Here is a 20,631-nt window from a genome sequence, read left to right as displayed (position 1 = left end):
AGATGTCCTTCTCAGTGAAAAATCAGAAATACCAACAATCTCATCCTTAGACCCAAAGAATGGCTCCTGCTCAGTAATTAATGGAACTCAGCATTAGTAATTAGGTTCTCCTATGGGTGCTATTTTGTGTTAACAAGCAAAACTGCCAAAGTGAGAGGTGAAGCTGTATTTTCTCAGCACCACAATATGTTTACCATTTGTCCCTATCACAGTCAAAGAAAAGAAAACTATTTTTATTTTTGTATATGTTTTAAGAATTTTTCTCTTTGACTTCTAAGTGCTATCCTTCAGGTATTTTTTTGTTCCGCATTTCACAGAAGAAAAAGAAAGGGAACAGAAACACATATCAAGACAGAAGGCAAACGGCATGAAAGGGACAAGCCAAAGTGAGGGCTGTTTCTTAAGGTATTTTACACAATGCTCCCGCAAGATAAATCACTCTTCCTACTCCTGGACAAAAAATCCTTTAAATCGAGTAGAGTTTGGATTTCTGTGCTGGATATACTATTTACTCCGAACCTTTTATATTGGTTTACCCAAATTTTACCTCTAATTACAAACCACCACAGAAATACATTCTATTATTCTATCCCTGGAAGAGTGAATGACTGTTCCACTTCTGATTAGATCACTTTCTTCTGAATAAAACTCCTAGAGGGATATGAAATCGGCTCACTCAATTTCAAAATTCTCTCTCATCTTCTTTCCCCTTCTCAGCATCATTTTAGGCTTCTCCATTTTGTCCCTCTCACTGGCAAAGCACCAGTGTGGCTTGGAATGAGGAGACTGTGTGGTTGCCAGGGTGACCCCAAGGACCGGTTACTGCACATATGGTTCTGCAAATGGAAGCTCCTCAGTCAGACCCAATGGCATGAAAGAAGATTTGCAAATTCGCCCTGGGCAAAGCTGGTGTAAAGTTTCAGATAAATGTTCAGAATTAACCACCTCCTGTTACTCCGAAGGTATAAAAATAATTCCATGAAAAGAATTTAATTTTTTTATAATCTTGCTCAGTGATCTTTCTCTTCTTAAAGAAGAAAAAACACTCAAAAGAGGAAGAACATTTGCTTTGAGGGGCACTCATAACAGTTGATTAATACATGCAGGGAAGTACAGAGAGGCTTAACTGCAAGAAGGTTTAAAAGTCCCCATTTTAATTATTGAAGAATTGGAATCAGCAACAAGTCAGCCTGGAGCTCAAAAGTCACCACTTCACATCAGGAGGTCCAAGACTGACTTGCAAAATCTTCTATTAATATTTGACTGTTTCTACAATCTACGTCTCCACAGATACCGTATTTTTAAAACTCTATTGGGACAGTCTGGAGAATGCAATGGCACCCCACTCCAGTACTCCTGCCTGGAAAATCCCATGGACGGAGGAGCCTGGAAGGCTGCAGTCCATGGGGTCGCTGAGGGTTGGACACAACTGAGCGACTTCACTTTCACTTTTCACTTTCATGCATTGGAGAAGGAAATGGCAACCCACTCCAGTGTTCTTGCCTGGAGAATCCCAGGGACAGGGGAGCCTGGTGGGCTGCCGTCTATGGGGTCGCACAGAGTCGGACATGACTGAGGTGACTTAGCAGCAGCAGCATTGGGACAGTCACTAGCTGGAAACACCAGGGAAAAGAGAGGTCAGATTACCACCATGCTGTGGGCAATCTGGGTCCCATGTTCCCTTTGAAGAACCACATGTTGCTTTGTGCTTTTTCTGGAATTTTGTACAGGTTGGCTGCAATTCTGTATTTCAATAACAGAGGAGCAAAAGAAAAGCATTTGCCAGTTAGTATATATTGGGCTTTATTCATTGTTTATATTTGACAAGTAGTATTTCAATTTACACCGGGCTTCCCTGGTGGCTCAGTGGTAAAAACTAGCCTGCCAATGCAGGAGATGGGGGTTGAATCTTTGGGTCAGGAAGATCCCCTGGAGAAGGAAATGGCAACCCACTCCAGTATCCTTGCCCGGAAAATCCCATGGACAGATGAGCCTGGAGGGCTATAGTCTACAGAGTTGCAAAAGAGTCAGACACGACCTAATGACTAAACAACAACAACTCCAATGTAAGGTGAATGGTTCTTTCACTATTACATGGATTAATGTTATAGAGTTATTTTGGTGAAACTTGGGCAATGCTTCTGTTTAAGAAAAACTTGAAACAGTCTATCAAATCACCGCAAGTTTTTAAACTCAACAAAAGACTACTTAACATGTCAAGATCTTTAAAAACCAATATGTTCAATTTTGTTATTTTTAATTTTATATGTTCAATAAACATTTTATTGATATATTAAATGTAAATTGATTATCAAACACATTTTAGCAAGGTGTTGATGGTCATTATTTCTCATTTGATGATTGGGTTTAAGATTAAATAGAAGAGATTCTTCAATTTATCAAGTACGTCTGGTGTAATTTGCTTAGTAAATATATATTTCAGGTCATTTTGATAAAATTCATTCATCATAGAAATTAAAAAATTATGCAGATAGTTTAGAGTGCTTAGAGAAAGATTTTCATCTGGAAATCCCCAATCATAATATCGGAACCCAAAATTAGTTGACTCCAAGCCCTACAGCAACTTCAAGAAGTCCAGTGTTCCTGGTGTTATATCAAGAATTTTCTTATTGACGTTCTGTCACATGGTTTTTGGAAAAAACTAAAGCAGAAAAAAATAGCTTTAAAAAGTAGAATGAAAATCATTTGACAGATGTTTCTAGTTTCAGTTTGGACAGTTGGCGTTCGAGATAAACATTCATAATCTATCTCATCTTGTTTGACAAATACCAAGATATGTTGCTTTAAATACCAAATTCTAGTATTTAGGAATTTTCAGAAGTGTGACTAATCTTTTGGTTCACATCAGACTAGAAACACACTTGTTCATTCTGTCCATTTTACTGGCAAAAAACTGATAGATAGCAGATTCACTATCACTTTATCCCCACTTAAGACTGGTCGTGTCACTGTCTCCTTTGCAACAGGTCTCCCCATGGACTGCATCATCGGTCTACACCTGGGTATCTTCATTTGTAGAAACTACTACCAATTCTCTCCTAGATACCTACCCACCCCCCACAGTGTTTAGTGTGGAAACGGCTCCCTAAAATGTTCAGATTCTGAAACCACCCACACTAATGGGATGAATTTCTTACCGTCTAGGCACCAGTCAAATTTCCCCTCCAGGTTCTAAGATTTCAAGGTTACATTCATGTTTTAATAAATATTTGTATTTCAATTTACTGAAATTATCTGTCAGACATGCTAGGTTCCCTTGGTTTTGCTTCTCATCCAAGTTGTCACATTTTAATGTTCCTTCTGGAATATGTCCGAACTCTTTAATGTTCGTTCAAGCTCACATCTGGGCAGTAACCCTTTGTTTCCAATGCTACTTAATGCCTTCCATATTCATTAGGGCTAGACAGAACAAAGAAAAATTTGCACAGTACCGTTATGGCAGGGTGTCAGTATTTTCATTATCAATGACAATAATATTGGTTTTCTAGGAGGAAGCACTGGTAAACGAAAGATTAAGCTATTGGAGAACATAAAATGGTATATATGTATATTATCAACTAATATACAGGTATTTTACATGAATCTCAATCACCAGCCTCTAAAGTCCACTTTCAAAAACAATTATTAGTGGTTCTACAAGAATAATAGCCAGTTCTCTTAATTTCATTATTCAGACCTATTTGTAATTCTTAAATATTTTTAAAAGAATCTCCTTATTCACCCATGGGAAATGGTTATTCTTGTGATATCACCAGTACTTCCTAGTTGACTAACTTCTTTTTGTTTACCTTTCTTGCTGGAGAAAGAAATTTTAAAGGAGTTATTTCATTTTTTCCTGCTTCATTTACAAGTGAAGTTATTTTTCTCTACAGTATCCTTTAAATGGATACATTGACCTTGCATGGATCTATCTTTTCCCTCTAGTTCTTTTTCTGGAAACCACTCCTTTTTCCATACTTTTGTCTGTGTGTCTTAGACAAATATGTATTTAAAATTTTATCACTTACAATTCTATCATCCTTTTCTCTTGGATGTAGTTATAGAAGCCTCCTTTTATGAGAACTTATTCTTTTATTTTTATAGTATGCAAAAGGAGGTTCAGGGATGGGCGTCAAGAGATCCAGGAGCCCTCTGAAAGTTTTTGAAAAGCCTGTTAGGTGTTCATTTGTGGAGAAAACTCATCCACTTCAAAAATCCTCAGTGATCTAGGGGACAGATGAACATAAACAGCTGGTGTGGACACTCCATGGCACACAAGTACCCCATGTACACGGCCCATCCGGGCTCTGCCAGCCCTGGCTGTTCTGCTGCCTCCAGGCAGCAGCTCCATTTCCCTCTAAGAACTGGGAAGAGACTGACACCAAGAGACAGCTTCTCCTATACAAGTGTCGGTATGTAACAAGTTACTGATTCCAAGGTGTCTCTAAAGTACTCAATGCCTATAGGAATATGGGCTTTTCATGAACCATGACTGGTCCCAATTTTGCAGCCAGAGGAAGGGGAGGTAAGTTTTAGAACTGCAAATTAGAATTCAAATGAGTCTTCTCATTCTAAAAACTACAAAGAAAAAGTGATGTGGAGTCATTTTTATGCTGCCAGTGGCCTGAGAATCTACCAGTAGCTATTTCTAGGGAAAATGCACAAGTTCCAACCTGACTTCCACTTGGGTCCTGCTTATGTAGGTCATTTCTAAGAAAAGGCAAGGAAACGTTTCATTTGGTTGCTTTTTAGCTTTTCCTCTTAAAGATCATCATTCAGTTAGTCCAGCTCTATAACTCTAGGCCAAGTCTGTCTTCTGCTTTCCAGATTCATCTATTCAGCTATACGGTCTTTTTCCAACTCCATGCCCACAGACACCTCTGCTCTCACCTTGTATCCCTGCCTAGCCCCACTCCACAAGGATAAGGACCCTCATGTTCATATTTGTTTTCCTCTCTAGCATCGTGCCTGCTCCATAATAGAGCTCTATAAATGTTTGAGGATACACGAATAAATGAAACTAATTTTAAAACAGTTTTATTTAGCCATTATTTATTATTAGACATGATTTTACTGCAGATGGCGACTGCAGCCATGAAATTAAAAGACGCTTACTCCCTGGAAGAAAAGTTATGACCAACCTAGATAGCATATTGAAAAGCAGAGACATTACTTTGCCAACAAAGGTCCATCTAGTCAAGGCTATGGTTTTTCCTGTGGTCATGTATGGATGTGAGAATTGGACTGTGAAGAAAGCTGAGCGCTGAAGAATTGATGTTTTGAACTGTGGTGTTGGAGAAGACTCTTGAGAGTCCCTTGGACTGCAAGGAGATCCAACCAGTTCATTCTGAAGGAGATCAGCCCTGGGATTTCTTTGGAAGGAATGATGCTAAAGCTGAAACTCCAGTACTTTGGCCACCTCATGCGAAGAGTTGACTCATTGGAAAAGACTCTGAGGCTGGGAGGGGTTGGGGGCAAGAGGAGAAGGGGACGACAGAGGATGAGATGGCTGGATGGCATCACCGACTCGATGGACGTGAGTCTGAGTGAGCTCCAGGAGTTGGTGTTGGACAGGGAGACCTGGCGTGCTGCGATTCATGGGGTCGCAAAGAGTCGGACACGACTGAGTGACTGAACTGAACTGAACCTGAACTGTTAATACAGCAAGACATACAAACACAGTGTTAGGTCACTCTGTTCTGGTTTTGTTCTGTTGATGGATTTTAATACTCCTGAACACAATTTTTACTAAATCTACACATAATGAACAGAAAATATGAATAATTATGCATTTCTTAGCTTGGTTCTACTTTATATACTAAAATGTTAAAAGTGGACCATTTCACTTCCAGTCTCTGGTATGAATCAGAGAACACAGAGGGCATATATTCCGGGTTTCCTGGCTGAAGTGTTGTGCTCCTAATGGGTGTAAGCAATATGCATTTTGACTTTATTACCCTTAGCCCACCCACTGAGAGTATAAAAATTTTGAGATTGAAAAGGTCATTAAGGAAAACATCTCTAGAGAAAGGTGTTGAAATTCAATGGCCTTTTTCCTGCCACTGCCTGGGGGCAAGGGTGGGGACAGGAAGGAGGCTGCTTTCCCTTTTGGTGGAGGAGCTTGGCCTGTCTCCTCCTAGAGCTTAGGGATTCAGTGAACTGCTAATTGAATCACACAGAAAAAAACTCTACCAGGGAAAAATTGGCCAAAGTGGCTAATGGCAGCTGACAAAGAAAACTTTACTGGAAGTAAATTGTGATAACAAACAGGGCAGTAGAAGCAATGCTGTGTGCTTTACTTGAACCAGATGTTGGACATGAGGGAGAGAGCCAGCCTGGAACCATTTTAAATTGTGTCCAAAAGGGCTTCATGAAAGGGTGTTACGACTCTCTCAGGGATGAAGGTGATGGACTACTGCATGCCCTGAGGCTGAGGTGAAAATTAAAAATAGTCAGCTAGAAAATGGAAGATTCATTGCCCAAGTCACAGGAAGTTTACTCGGGTGTGCCAGAAGGGATGACTGTCAAAGACACACTTTAAAGCGCCCCCTTCAAGAGTCAGCCTCCAGCAGCCACTAAGCCCAGAGACCCCAGTACCAGGCCAAGGTATTTCCTGCCTATTCCCTCTCTCCCATCCCCTCAAAACCCTGGAGGAAACAGAGGCAGCTAGATGGGGTAGGTTGGGAGAGAAGAAATAAACTGTGAGAACACAGGGTGTTCTTCATACCTGCCCGCCCCTGCAAACGTCCAACCTAGACAAGTCCTAGCTGGAGGAGGACAGAAGATTTAATCTGATGGGAAATACAAAATTGTGCTATCACATGACACTTGAAGAGAGAATTGGTTTTATGACTAAAGGGACTAGAAGGCTTTTGGTTTTCTGGGAGTTACTGGGAAAATAATGGGACCTGCCCCATATTTCATCCAAAAGGCAGAGAAGATCTATTCAGGTTTGAATGAGCAATGGGAAGGGGAACACTTCTCAGTTTCACCATGCATTCGATGGATACTATTATTTTCACAAATAATTACCACCATAATCCAAAAGCATTCTTTGAATTTCAAAATGGTGATGCCTGTGATTTGGTAATGCTAGGATGCTTGAAATGTTGCCTCTGAAAGCCTGGTGGTTCACTCAGATTACTGGAGTTTGCACTTCTAAACTACATTTTGCAATTATGGAGACAATTGATGAAAATATATCCACATTCATCCACAACTATCTTTTTCTTGACTTTAAAGAAATATTTTACAACACGATAAATAAGTGTACCCTCCAAAATTTTTCACCAAAACATTTTAACATGTGACTCTTGAAAAAGTCTTATTTAAACTTGTTTTATTATTTAATTATTGTTGCTATTTAGTCACTAAGTCATTTCTGACTCCTTTGCAACGCCATGGACTGTAGCCTGCCAGGCTCCTCTGTCCGTGGAATTTTCCAGGCAAGAATATTGGAGTGGATTGCCATTTCCTTCTTCAGGGATTGAACCCTTCTTCCTACCCAGGGATTGAACCCATTTCTTCTACATTAGCAGGTAGATTCTTTACCACTGAGCCACCCAGGAAGCCCTTTATTATTTAATAGATTGCATTAAATCAGACCAGATCAGATCAGATCAGTCGCTCAGTGGTGTCCGACTCTTTCCGACCCCATGAATCGCAGCACGCCAGGCCTCCCTGTCCATCACCAACTCCCGGAGTTCACTCAGACTCATGTCCATCGAGTCATTGATGCCATCCAGCCATCTCATCCTCTGTCATCCCCTTTTCCTCTTGCCCCCAGTCCCTCCCAGCCTCAGAGTCTTTTCCAATGAGTCAACTCTTCACATGAGGTGGCCAAAGTACTGGAGTTTTAGCTTTAGCATCATTCCTTCCAAAGAAATCCCAGGGCTGATCTCCTTCAGAATGAACTGGTTGGATCTCCTTGCAGTCCAAGGGACTCTCAAGAGTCTTCTCCAACACCACAGTTCAAAAGCATCAATTCTTCGGCACTCAGCCTTCTTCACGGTCCAACTCACATCCATACATGACCACTGGAAAAACCATAGCCTTGACTAGACGAACCTTTGTTGGCAAAGTAATGTCTCTGCTTTTGAATATGCTATCTAGGTTGGTCATAATTTTCCTTCCAAGGAGTAAGCGTCTTTTAATTTCATGGCTGCAGTCACCATCTGCAGTGATTTTGGAGCCCAGAAAAATAAAGTCTGACACTGTTTCCACTGTTTCCCCATCTATTTCCCATGAAGTGGTGGGACCGGATGCCATGATCTTCGTTTTCTGAATGTTGAGTTTTAAGCCAACTTTTTCACTCTCCACTTTCATTTTCATCAAGAGGCTTTTGAGTTCCTCTTCACTTTCTGCCATAAGGGTGGTGTCATCTGCATATCTGAGGTTATTGATATTTCTCCCAGCAATCTTGATTCTAGTTTGTATTTCTTCCAGTCCAGCGTTTCTCATGATGTACTCTGCATATAATTTAAATAAACCGGGTGACAATATACAGCCTTGATGAACTCCTTTTCCTATTTGGAACCAGTCTGTTGTTCCATGTCCAGTTCTAACTGTTGCTTCCTGACCTGCATACAAATTTATCAAGAGGCAGATCAGGTGGTCTGGTATTCCCATCTCTTCCAGAATTTTCCACAGTTTATTGTGATCCACACAGTCAAAAGCTTTGGCATAGTCAATAAAGCAGAAATAGATGTTTTTCTGGAACTCTCTTGCTTTTTCCATGATCCAGTGGATGCTGGCAATTTGATCTCTGGTTCCTCTGCCTTTTCTAAAACCAGCTTGAACATCAGGAAGTTCACAGTTCACATATTGCTGAAGCCTGGCTTGGAGAATTTTGAGCATAGACTATTAAATTTACCAGTGGGCACAGGAACAAAACTATATTCTAAATTAGCTTCCACAAGCAGACCTATAATTCAGTAAGATAACATAGAATCTCAAAGGTTTATAGATTAATAATTAATAAGCATATTGGATGACAATGATGGTTGGTCATTATCTAATACATGCTGAAACTATAAAAAAGATCTGAATAGAGAATTCAGAAATGGCATACAAGAAGGCTTGTCTTCCCATGACTAAACTTAGTCTCACCATCCACCTGGTTGGTCACATCCTCTTAAGGTAGAAAGCAGACAGCCAAATGTAAAAATCTGAGAAATTTTCCAAAATCGTTCTAAAAAGAGTGGGTCTTAAATCAAAGGATCCTTCCACTTACAACATTGCTTCCAAATATCATTCCTGGTATCAAATATGTCTACATGACAGAAACTAGACAGATAAAACAAAAATTTTCAGTTGGGTCAACCAGTAGACTGCCTTTTTTAACAACACTACATTCATTATTAACTCTTCCCAATTTCCCCATGCTCTGACATCTCCACGTGTTACTTCTGATGGAGACTTTGTTCTTGCTGATGGATGAGCCTTAAGAATCTCTTCCATTTCTTTAAGGTTCTAAGAAGACTTAAATTTCTACAGATGAGGAGATGAAGAATATACACCAATTTAAGGAATCAATCATTAGAAATGAGAGTAAAATAGACTATGTGGAAATAGATCCTACACTTCTGTCCACTAAGACCCTGGGGAGGGCTGTGATGGCTGCCCCAATACCTATTTGAATTTTCCTTCGGCTACATCTTCGCAAGTTATTGCCACAGGTCAGCCATCTCAAAAGGGTGCTCAAAGACCTCGTATCAGTATAGCTGTCTCTCAGCTACACTTCTTCTAGTTTTATGCCAACAGTGCCACCCAGAAACTTTGACACTGAAATCTCCTTTGCTCCCATGCAAACATCTAAAGGCTTCTCAACTCTGATACAATTTGAGTTCCCCTTATAGGCTCTGTAACAAGCTCTTTTAGAGCGACAATATACCCTTCACTCTTCCATTTACTCATAGCCCTAGTTAATAGATCCCTGTTGGGAAATCCAACCCATGTATAACTTTGAATGTATCACTTGCACAAACACACACACATGCACACACTCACACACTCCTTTCGCAGATATCCTAGTAACAAACCCAACTGAAGCACCTTTCATATCCTGCCTTCTCCCTCCAGCCACCTCCCCAAAGCTTCTGCTGCTTTTCTTGCTTTCTCCTAGGAGCTACCTTAGCAAAGGGATAGGCCATTCCTTTGGTGGAAAAGCAAAGGGAACCTCCAGGGACATCAACAATGGACAGGGAGAAACCTAGCTTTTCAACAGCTGCTCAGAAGTCTCCAGGAGTTAGTTTCTTTGATTTAGATAAATAAAATACAAGTGATGGGTAAGAGCTCAGATGAATGTCCACACCTCTGCAGAAGACTCTTCCAAGATACAGTGTTACACACAGCCTCTCCAGCATCATTCCACGTGACCTAAGGACCAAAATCCATTCCCTTTGTTGATGAATCACATTGGACTTCTTCTCCTTCCCTGCCTCCCTAATATTTTCCCCTTACTCTTGCTTCCCTGAGATGCACCTTCCAACAATCCATTAGCAGTTACTCTTTTCTAAGGAATCTATGCAAAAAGACTATAAAATAGACTATTTGCCTTGGTCAATTTTTTTTTTATTATTTAACAGTTTTTTTCTAGTAGTTAATGTCTCTATTTTATCACTAAATAAAGGGTAATTTTAGCATTTTACATATTTTACTTCATTCATAAATGTATATCCTATAATCTCAAGGTATCAGCATCATATTTTATCACTGTAGCATACATTTTTAATCATTAAAAATTATTTTTCCAAGCTGACTTAATATCCTTGAATCTAACTAAATGAGCATGTTGGTTGGAGGATCAAGAAGAGGTTCTGAAATAATCAAAATCAAATCAAGACTGCATTTGCTAGAGCTAATGTCACTTCATAGTTTTGGATTTATTGTGTGAGGACTGAGCTGGACATTTCTCCTTTTTTTGTTGTTTTGAGTTGTTCTTTAAATTACAGAATTAAATGCTCAAAGATGAAATCTCTTGAGTTACAATGTCCCTGAATCAAATGCTGTGAAGATGAAGTAGCTTCGCTGTTATGTCTGTCAAAGCCTTCTAGCTATACTTCACATTTGGTGCCTTTATATTTGTTCTTCTATTTCTATTTTGTTAAATAAAATGTTGGAACATATACCAAGAAACACAGATTGTCCATAGCAGCATGAGACTTGGGCTGTGGTTGGAAATAATTTAAATTAAACATTACATGAACACTGAAGAAGTTTCCAACTTCCCAATTTAACTTGTGTATAAATTATACCCCCAAAAAATGTAATACAAGAATATTATATAAAGGAACCTAGGAATCTAAATATATGATTGATCCATAGTTTACATTTTTATATAAATTATATTTAAAATGTAAAAATTGAATATATTCTCATTTTTAACAAAAGATTACTAAATCCCACCAGAATAAAGTACTAAACAGAGAAAAGTCCCTAGAATCTAAATCTTACTTGAAAAAATTATCTTACCTAAAATAAATTATGCTCTTAAAGAGAATTCTTACCCAAAACATAAATTCTATGACCAGATAAAGGGCATTCAATGTTCAGGATGTAAGTAATCATGCAAATGCTTTTCCAACTGGGCAACAAGAAACATTCATTTTATTCCACAATTCTCCAAAATGCTGTGTTGCTTATCAAGTTTTAAAATAACTGCTTCCGTGTCCACGTTTTGGCAGCCACAAACTATGGCGTGACTAGAACTTTGCTCATGTTGCTTTGGATTCACAGGCTGTGTCTAAATGCAGCCTCTGAGTTGGATAGCTGCACACAGAATCTAGCCAGATTGGTTGCAGAGATCGTAATCAAATGTTAAGACATCAAAAAGATCCAATTATTAAAGACATTTGAAATCTATAGACACAGATAAAAAGAGTAGGCCAAGGCCCAAAGTATGCCAAAGAATGACTGATGATTGGAGGGTGATGTAATTCTTAAGAGTTGGTAACAGATGACCCTAACTATAGAGTAGCAGGTAGTACAGACCCCATGGACTGCAGCCTGCCCGGCTCCTCTGTCCATGGGGATTCTCCAGGCAAGAATACTGGAGTGGGTTGCCATGCCCTCCTCCAGGGGATCTTCCCAAACCAGGGACCGAACCCAGGTTTCCCACGTTACAGGCAGATTCTTTACCAGCTGAGCTACCAGGGTAGCCCTTCTAAAAACCAGCCCTGACCTAATCACATATTGGGTTATCAGAAGTTTCCTGAAAAAATTATCTCTAGCCCAAATTTGATTCACTCTATAGGGGCAAGATATCAAAAAAGAAAAACAGTAGATACACTAACAAGAAAATGCAATCAATCATTCTATGCCCATAAATTTGAAGACTTAGACTAAATGAACAAATTTCTAGACAACAGTAACTTATCAAAACATACTCAAGAACATATTAACAACTGAGTACTACTGTAACCAGAAGGGACACTGCAGTAGTGTTTAAAATCTTCCCGCAAAGAGAAAAATGGGCCCAGACAATTTTACAGGCAATTTCTCCAAAACTTTCAGGGAAAAAATAATTCCAATCTTATACATACAATTCCAGAGTATAGAAAAAAAGCACAGAAAAGAGGACAACTCATTTTGGTGATTTGATAAAGCCTAGTTACTAAAAGTAAACACGGACAGTAAGAGAAAGGAAAATGACAGGCCAATCTCGTTCATGAGACTCTTCGATTCAAAAATCCCAAAATATTAATAAGCTTAATTATCACTGCATACAAATACAGTATCGTTAATTTGGCTTCTATCAAGAATAATACGTTAAGACCTGTGATTTCAGCTCCAAGATATAAGGAAGGAGCTTGGAAGTTGTCCCTCCCATCTTTACAACCAGGAAAAGGTGGACAAACTGAAAATGAAAATAAAAAACAAATTGTTTCTATCAGATAATTGAAAGATAATTGAAGTTGTCAGACAAACTTCTGCCCCCCAAATGTGGAGGGAGGCACATCAGAAAGATGATCGCAACCAAGACCCACCTCACTACCGCTGAGCCGTAAACCGATAGGATCAATTAAATGGTAATTTTGACAGAAGGTTGAGTGTGGACTCCTGTGAGAGTAAGAAACTTCTGAGACCTCAGTCTTCAAATGGCCCCCCAGATTTTCACAGGCTTCCCCTCCAGGAACTCTAACAGGTTCTCACTTGAGGATCTGAGAACCAGAGGGAGTCCCTTGTGTCTCTGGTAAGGGGAGGGGAAGAGTTGTCCTTGTGAAACATTTTCAGCGACATCTCCACTTAAAGAGGCTTACGCTTCAAGGCAAAGGACTTTGCCTTAGCATGATTCTGAAACCTTATCCTCAGTTCAGTCACTCAGTCGTGTCCAACTCTTTGAGACCCCATAGACTGCAGCACGCCAGGCCTCCCTGTCCATCACCAACTCCCAGAACTTACTCAAACTCATGTCCATTGAGTCGGGGATGCCACCCAACCATCTCATCCTGTGTCATCCCCTTCTCCTCCTGCCTTCAATCTTTCCCCATCAGGGTCTTTTCAAATGAGTCAGTTCTCTGCATCAGGTGGCCAAAGCATTGGAGTTTCAGCTTCAGCATCAGTCCTTCCAATGAAAATTCAGGACTGATTTCTTTCAGGATGGACTGGTTGGACCTCCTTGCAGTCCAAGGGACTCTCAAGAGTCTTCTCCAACACCAACCTTATCCTAGGGGTCAAGAATTTCTCCCCATTCCAGCCACCTCCAGCCCTTCTGTCTCATTTGAGGGAATAAAAAACAAAAACTATAGTGAACAGGGAATAGGGCTTCAGGGAAGCAGTTTTGAAATGCTACCATGGGGGAAGGCAGGACAGGACAAGGAAAATTAGTGAAAACCACTGTAAGAAGGGCAGAAACAATTGTGAAGACCACAGCCACTAGACACAGGCTCACTAAAAGACTCGGAGTTAATCAGATTATGCAATGCTCTGCCTCTCTCACCCCTACCACCATACACACAGAGCTTCAGTATAATAATAATGGGTTAGAGCTAAAAGAATTGTAAAACATTTACTATTGTAATAGTAGTATGTAAAACATACTACTCTAAGGAGCAGTACTTAGGGAAGACCCACAGCAAAGACAGGAGACAAAGGAAGGATGCTAGAGGAATCTGAAGCTTCTGGAGCCGTGTGTGCTCAGTCATTTCAGTCGTGTCCGAAGTGAACACGTGGACTGTAGGACCCCAGGCTCCTCTGTCCATGGAATCTTCCAGGTAAGAATACTGGAGTGAGTTGCCATTTTCTTCTCCTGGGGATCTTCCCAACCCAGGGATCAAACCCTTTTCTCCCACATTGCAGGCAGATTCTTTACTGCTGAGCCACCAGGGAAGCCCTCTGGAGCCAATAGCTACAGCGAACATTAAACACAGTCATCTTCTAGTAAGATAAGCATAAATCCTCACACTAAAGGCCTATTAAATTAGTTGCTATTACCTAATACAATATGTCCTGCTTACAACAACAACAACAAATTATAAGGATGCCAAAAGACAAGGGAAAAAAAAAACCCAAAAACCTCCACCAGCCTACCACCACAATCTGGAGAGATAAAGCAATCATCAGAACCAGACACCAGACTCAGATATGCACAGCTGTTGGAATTACCAAACAAGGGATTTTAAATGCTAAGATTAATATGTTAAAGGCTCTAAAGTAAACAACATGGAGATTCAAATAGATAATGTAAGTAAAGAGATTGAAACCTTAAGTAAGAATAAAAAGGAAATGTTATAACTTTTAAACACAGTAAAAGAAACCAAGAATGCCTTTGATGGGTTCATCGTAGACTTGATATGCACGAGGAAAGAATTAGCAAACCTGAGGAAAACAGGTCCATAGAAACTTCTCAAACTGAGATGCAAAGAGAAAACAGAAAGAAATAATAGAACAGAACATCCAAGACCCATGGAACAAACTTCAAAAGGTGTAACAAATACGTAATAGAAACACTGGAAAAAGTAAGTGAGAATGAAGCAGAAGAAATAGTTAAAGTGATAATAGCCAAGAACTTTTCATATTAATGACAGACACCAAATCATAGAACCAAGAAGCTCAAAGACCACTAAGCCAAAACAAAACAAAACAAAGGAAACAAAACTGAACAAAAACAAACAAATCAACAACAACAACAACAAAAATACCTAGGCATATTATACTCAAGTTACAGAAAACCAAGCACAAAGAAAATCTTAACAGAAGGCCTCTTCATTTTTAACAGATGAAGAAGAAGATAAAGCTTTCCACTATGACAGTTTCTACCTAACAGCATATTGAGGCCTTGGGAAAAAATAAATAAAGGGGATTTGAAAGGAAAAAAGAAAACTACCATGATTCACAGGTAATATGATAACACATATAGAGAACCCAAACTTTATTATATTAATTAAGATTTGCAATATTCCCACTGAGGAAATTATAATACTTGATTGGAAAACATCAAAGAATATTTTTTAAAAGTTGAGAAACATGCCATGTTCATGGATAGAATGACTGAATATTATAAAGATGTCGTTTCTCCTCAAATTGATCAACAGACTGAAGGCAATTCTAATCAAATTTCTAAATATTTTTGGTGAAACTCAACAAGCTGATTCTAAACTTTGTGTGGAAAATCAAGGGTTGAGAATTGCCAAGTCTCCTTTCTTTTTTTTCCTTTTCTTTTTTTTTCTTCTTAATTGGAGGACAATTGCCCCACAATATTGTGTTAGCTTCTGCCATAGATCAACATGAATCAGGCATAGGCTGTAAAATAGACAGCCAGTGGGAATTTGCTGTATGATTCAGGGAGCTCAAACCCGGTGCTCTGTGACGACCTAGAGGGTGGGAAGGGGTGGGAGTTTGGAGGGAGGTTCCAGAAGGAGGGGACATATGTATACCAAGTCTCCTTTCTGACAAAGAATAAGATGAGTGAATTGCCCTGTCTGACATCAAGAAATATTATAAAGTTACATTAATTAATATACTGTAGGAAAAGTACACATAAAGAAAAATAAAGGAAAGGAATATAAAAATCAAGAAATAAACACCTACATATAAACTTGAGTTATAAACAGTAGCATTGTAGATCAATGAGGAAACATTTCAATAAATGCTATCCAAACAATTGCTTATTCACCAACTCAATGCACATGGGTTTGGGTGAACTCCAGGAGTTGGTGATGGACAGGGAGGCCTGGTGTGCTGCGGTTCATGGGGTTGCAAAGAGTTAGACACGACTGAGCGACTGAACTGAACTGAACTGATAGGGAAGAAAATAAAGTCAAAACTTGACATCACACAATAGACACAAATGAATTCCAAGTGGATTGAAAACTTAAGGGAGAAAGACAAGATGATAAAACTTTTAAAATATAATCAACAGGTTGAGAAGACAAACATGGAAAATGTACTTTGAAGGCAAAATGTATTAATTAAGTCCAATGATGACATTAAAGGGGAGATCTCCCTGGAGTTGACAGGGTGGGAGAATATTGCTCCAAGCAGAGGGAATAGCAAATGCAGAGGCCCAAGGGCATATATTGGCAGGTGCTCTCAGGGACTGGTAAGCCAAACCATGTGGATGGCTCCATTAACATATGTGGGCAGGAGTAGCAGAAGCTAAACTGGAAAAATAGATGGAGGTCACATCCTAAAGGGTCTTGTTTACCCTGTAAAGGAATCTGAACAGTCAGTCGTACGGGCAATGAGGAGCCACGGAGGGACTGGAAATAGGAGTGATGTGATGTCATTTGCATACTAGAAAGATCTGTCTGACGTCAAGGTGGATGATAGGATGAAAGGGGGTGAGACTGAGACTTGGGAAATAAGCCGATGATGAAAGGAATATAGGCACAACGAATGCTGGCTTGAGTTAGGACAGCGGCCAAGGAGCTGAAGACAAGCAGAGGGAGTGAAACAGGCAATAAGGAGGAGTTAGAATCCACAGTGGTTCGTGGATTTGTGGAGGAGGAGGAGCCGATGAGAGTGACTCTCAGCCTTCCAGAATCACAATGGAGAACCGAATAGAGGGGAGTGTAAACTCATATTCCAGAAGAAGAACCAATGCAGGGGTTCGGGAGGGGAAGGAAGATAATGAGTTCAGTTCTGAACAAACTGAGTTTGGATAGTATTGTCATATCCAGCAGGTGATGCTCAGAACTTGTGGAAGACATCATAGATAGGTTAAAAAAAAAAAAAAAAAGGTAGTTTTCATGGAGAAGGAACAAAATTAGAATATATTCTGATATTGTTAGAAAAAGTTTGGTGTCATTAATTATGATGGTCAGGAATGATGACTGAAAAATGTGCTGTTTGGAAAAGAGAACGCTGAAAAACAAACTTCTGCTAAATATAAGTTTTAATTAAAAATAAAATAGTATTTACTGGTCTCAAAATAAGGAGATCCAAATGAGCTGGGAACCCAAATTTGGAAAGATATTCTTTCACATTTAAATCATGGTGACTACTTTTTCTGACTCCAATGCATGTTTCTCTTTATTTGTTCTTTATGCTTAGAATGCAAAAATAAATTGTTAGAGTGGGTAATCTAGGGTCTCCCAGTATACAAGTGCTTCCTTAAAAACCAGAACAATCAAACAATAGCAACAGTAGCCTCAGATACAACGGAAAATACAGTCTAATGTTCCAGATTAATAGTATAGATTAAAACAACCCCATGTGGGCCCTACTGGCGCTTTAGATCCCTCTGTAAATTCCTGATGAACTACAGTGATAAACACCGAATCAAGCTCGGGACCTGCTTCAGCTTCTCAGACTTCGGAATCCATACTGGAAACCATTGCCTCAATGACCTAGACAAGCTTATACATTCAGAAAAATAAATACATTTAACTCAATAAATATTACAAAGAGCGTGAGAAACCCACCAAAGTGGAAAAAATAGGCTTTTAAATGAAGTAATTATAAAACTGATATATTAATAGCTGAATTTGGTATTTTCTTGCTTTAACTTTTTTCTTGCTTTAACTTTTTCCCTGTCTCTAAACAGCAACATGCTTTGAAATGTGATAGGTAGTTTCCTTGGCACCTTTTGACATTAGCTGTTGTCTGTTCTGATTCCCTAAATGCTCTCTCTTTTCAGAGAAGTGAACTCGTCACATCTCTGCTATTCCCCCAGAAGTGTGTGCAGAAGTGAGAGACTCCCGGCCCAGGAAGAAAGATCTAAAGCTGTGTCCATATCGCTAAACACGGTACCTTGTATCCTGTGTTTTCTTCAGTTACAGAGACTCTTTAAGAAAATGCTCAAAACAGTTATGCTTCATTTTCTACAATAAAAATAGTTTTCTGTATTACATGAAAGCTTTCTGTGCAGCTTTCTCTGCACATGCTGAGGAGACAATGTTGGGTTTTCACTAGTATGTTTCTTGACTGAAACTCGGAATCTCATTCCCAAGATATTAAGAATCAGCTCTTTTTATTTTTCTCCTTTGCTTCCCTAAACAGTATCAGTTAATTTCTCGTTGTTAGAAGATCTGAAATTTAGGAAGCCAAGGGCTGCTATTTCATTTCCCACGCTTCTCTAAAAGCCTAACGTTTAAAAATGCAAGAACCTTGACTAATGGAAGCTGTCCTTTGACTCAAACATGTGTTTTTGCCCTGAAGGTGGATACACATCATATTTATATAGTTAGTATGTACACTCCTAAATTAGGAATAAACTCTACCTTGTGATGTGGATTCAAAGTGTATATTCACATTAGTAGGTTTTAGGTTTGCACCCTTTACTACATATAATTTTAAATGAATAAATAAGCTTAAATGGTTGTGTGTGAAGGTGAAGCTACTACATGAAATCCCTTCACTTTTCATATTCTTATAGTAATTGATTGATTCTAATTTTACTCAGTATATTAACCTTTGCTGGGCTGATCCTGAAGCATGTTGATTCTTGTTTTCCATAACAGTGTAGTGATTCTCTACCCACCATACTTCTATAAATGGGTACACCTAAAGGTCACACCTTTCTAGAAAAGGCTTATGCTTTACTTTCAAGCAGAGAAAGACTAGACAGAAAGGATAAAGGGGGAAACACTGGGGTCAAGAAAGCAACTTCTCTTCGGGAAAGCAATCAGAGAGGCAATGCGCTTGCCTCAGCTCTCTACCCATCACCACCTGTCCATTCTGGAGATCTGCTTCTGACCTCTTCCCAGAACTGACCGTTTGAAAACTATATATCCCTAAGCAGACAGGATCTGAGAACCGAGGTATTGATTATCTCCTCTGTGAATTATCAGGGGAATATATTTGCTTTCTATGGCAACTGTAACAAATTGGCACAAATGCAGCGGTTTAAAACAGCACACACGTCTCATGTCATAGCTCTGGCAGGGCGAAGTCCAAGATGGGTCTCATGGGGACAAAAGTAAGATGTCAAGCAGAGCCATGCTCCTCCAGGAGGCCATAAGTGGGAATCCATTTTCCTACTTTTTCTGATTCTATCTTAGTCCATTCAGGCTGCTATAACAGAATACCATAGGCAACAAAGCTTATAAACAGAATTTTTCTCTGTTGCTTGGTTTTTAATCAAACGAAGCAACTGGGGCTGAAAGTAGCTAAGTCACTTGCTGACAATTACCCAGAATATCTGCGACGGAATGCCGGTCTCTCTGGCCCCAGAGTTGTGGTCTTTACACAGCTCTGTGCTGTCTCAGGGCTCTGCATACTGCCTTGACTTGCAGAACTTGCTTTCAGGATTTTGAAAACCATCAAGGTTGGGTCTGCCTTTCCTCTGGGTTCTTCATTTCCCTATCTAGATATCCTCTCTACATTCTTTTCCTTTCACTGAGCAAAACGTACTCTTGAAATTTATTTTATCACTTGTCATATGTGTTCTGTAAAGTGCTGTGTACATTTATAAAATAGAGCCATTCAATTTAAAAGCAGACAATAGATCATTTTCTTATTCTCTTAAATTCAAAAAGCTTAATTCAAATTCATTTCACTTTTTCTGTTGCTGCACGTACAGGCATTTGATTTCTTTCCCCATCAGGGTCCACCTGAGTGGGAGGAGTTACTCTTTGAAGGCAACAAGCATGGAGACTGGAAGTTAATGATTAGACCCACCTTCTTGCACAGAAGGAAACTAAATCCGATCAACCAGAGGAGCCCGAAGAAAATGAATAAGTGGCAGAAAACCTTATAAAAAGAAAACAAAAAGTCTGCTGCAAAACCACAGCCCCTGTGACAATCAGAGGGGGAAGACACAGGGTAATCTCCCCCCTTATTGAAATATTCATTTGTCCTTTCTCTGCTGTTTTGGAAGCATTTACAGCAGCTTTCACAAGCTTTCAGCTTCAATTTAGAAAGTAGCTCTTCAAAGAGAAGGATGATCTTTAATTTCTTCTTCACCTTTCTACAGCACTCTGCACACAGCTGGTGTTCAATAAATGTTTTGCGCACTCAAATGTAAGAAGTATGAGTAAAAAGCCCTGGGTGAGATGTGTTTTCTCTTTCCTAGAGCCCAGAACAGAAAACGACCTCCTGTTGGTTATAAATCTGATGATAAGGTCCATGGAGAATGCTGGATATGTGCTCCCTGGCTGTTTGGGCCCCAACATAGTGGAGCCCTCCCCCACCAGATCTGGGTTTCCCATTTAGGTGCTGGACGTGGCAGCTCCCACCCCACCACCAGCA

General features: G+C 39.6%; 1 long non-coding RNA gene across 1 annotated transcript in view; it reads left to right on the top strand.

Annotated features, from left to right (window-relative positions):
* LOC113895004 overlaps positions 1-18,329 on the top strand; it is a 37,962-nt gene extending 19,633 nt beyond the window's left edge. Inside the window, exon 3 of the long non-coding RNA XR_003511732.1 lies at positions 18,080-18,329. This is a non-coding gene — a long non-coding RNA (uncharacterized LOC113895004). The remainder of the gene's footprint in view (positions 1-18,079) is intronic.
* Positions 18,330-20,631: the final 2,302 nt, after the last annotated feature.

The sequence above is a fragment of the Bos indicus x Bos taurus genome, chromosome 7 (assembly GCF_003369695.1).
Source record: "Bos indicus x Bos taurus breed Angus x Brahman F1 hybrid chromosome 7, Bos_hybrid_MaternalHap_v2.0, whole genome shotgun sequence".
In the NCBI taxonomy this organism is placed as follows: domain Eukaryota; kingdom Metazoa; phylum Chordata; class Mammalia; order Artiodactyla; family Bovidae; genus Bos; species Bos indicus x Bos taurus.
Note: the sequence above shows the minus strand (reverse complement) of the source record. Positions and strands in the feature narration are given on the sequence as shown.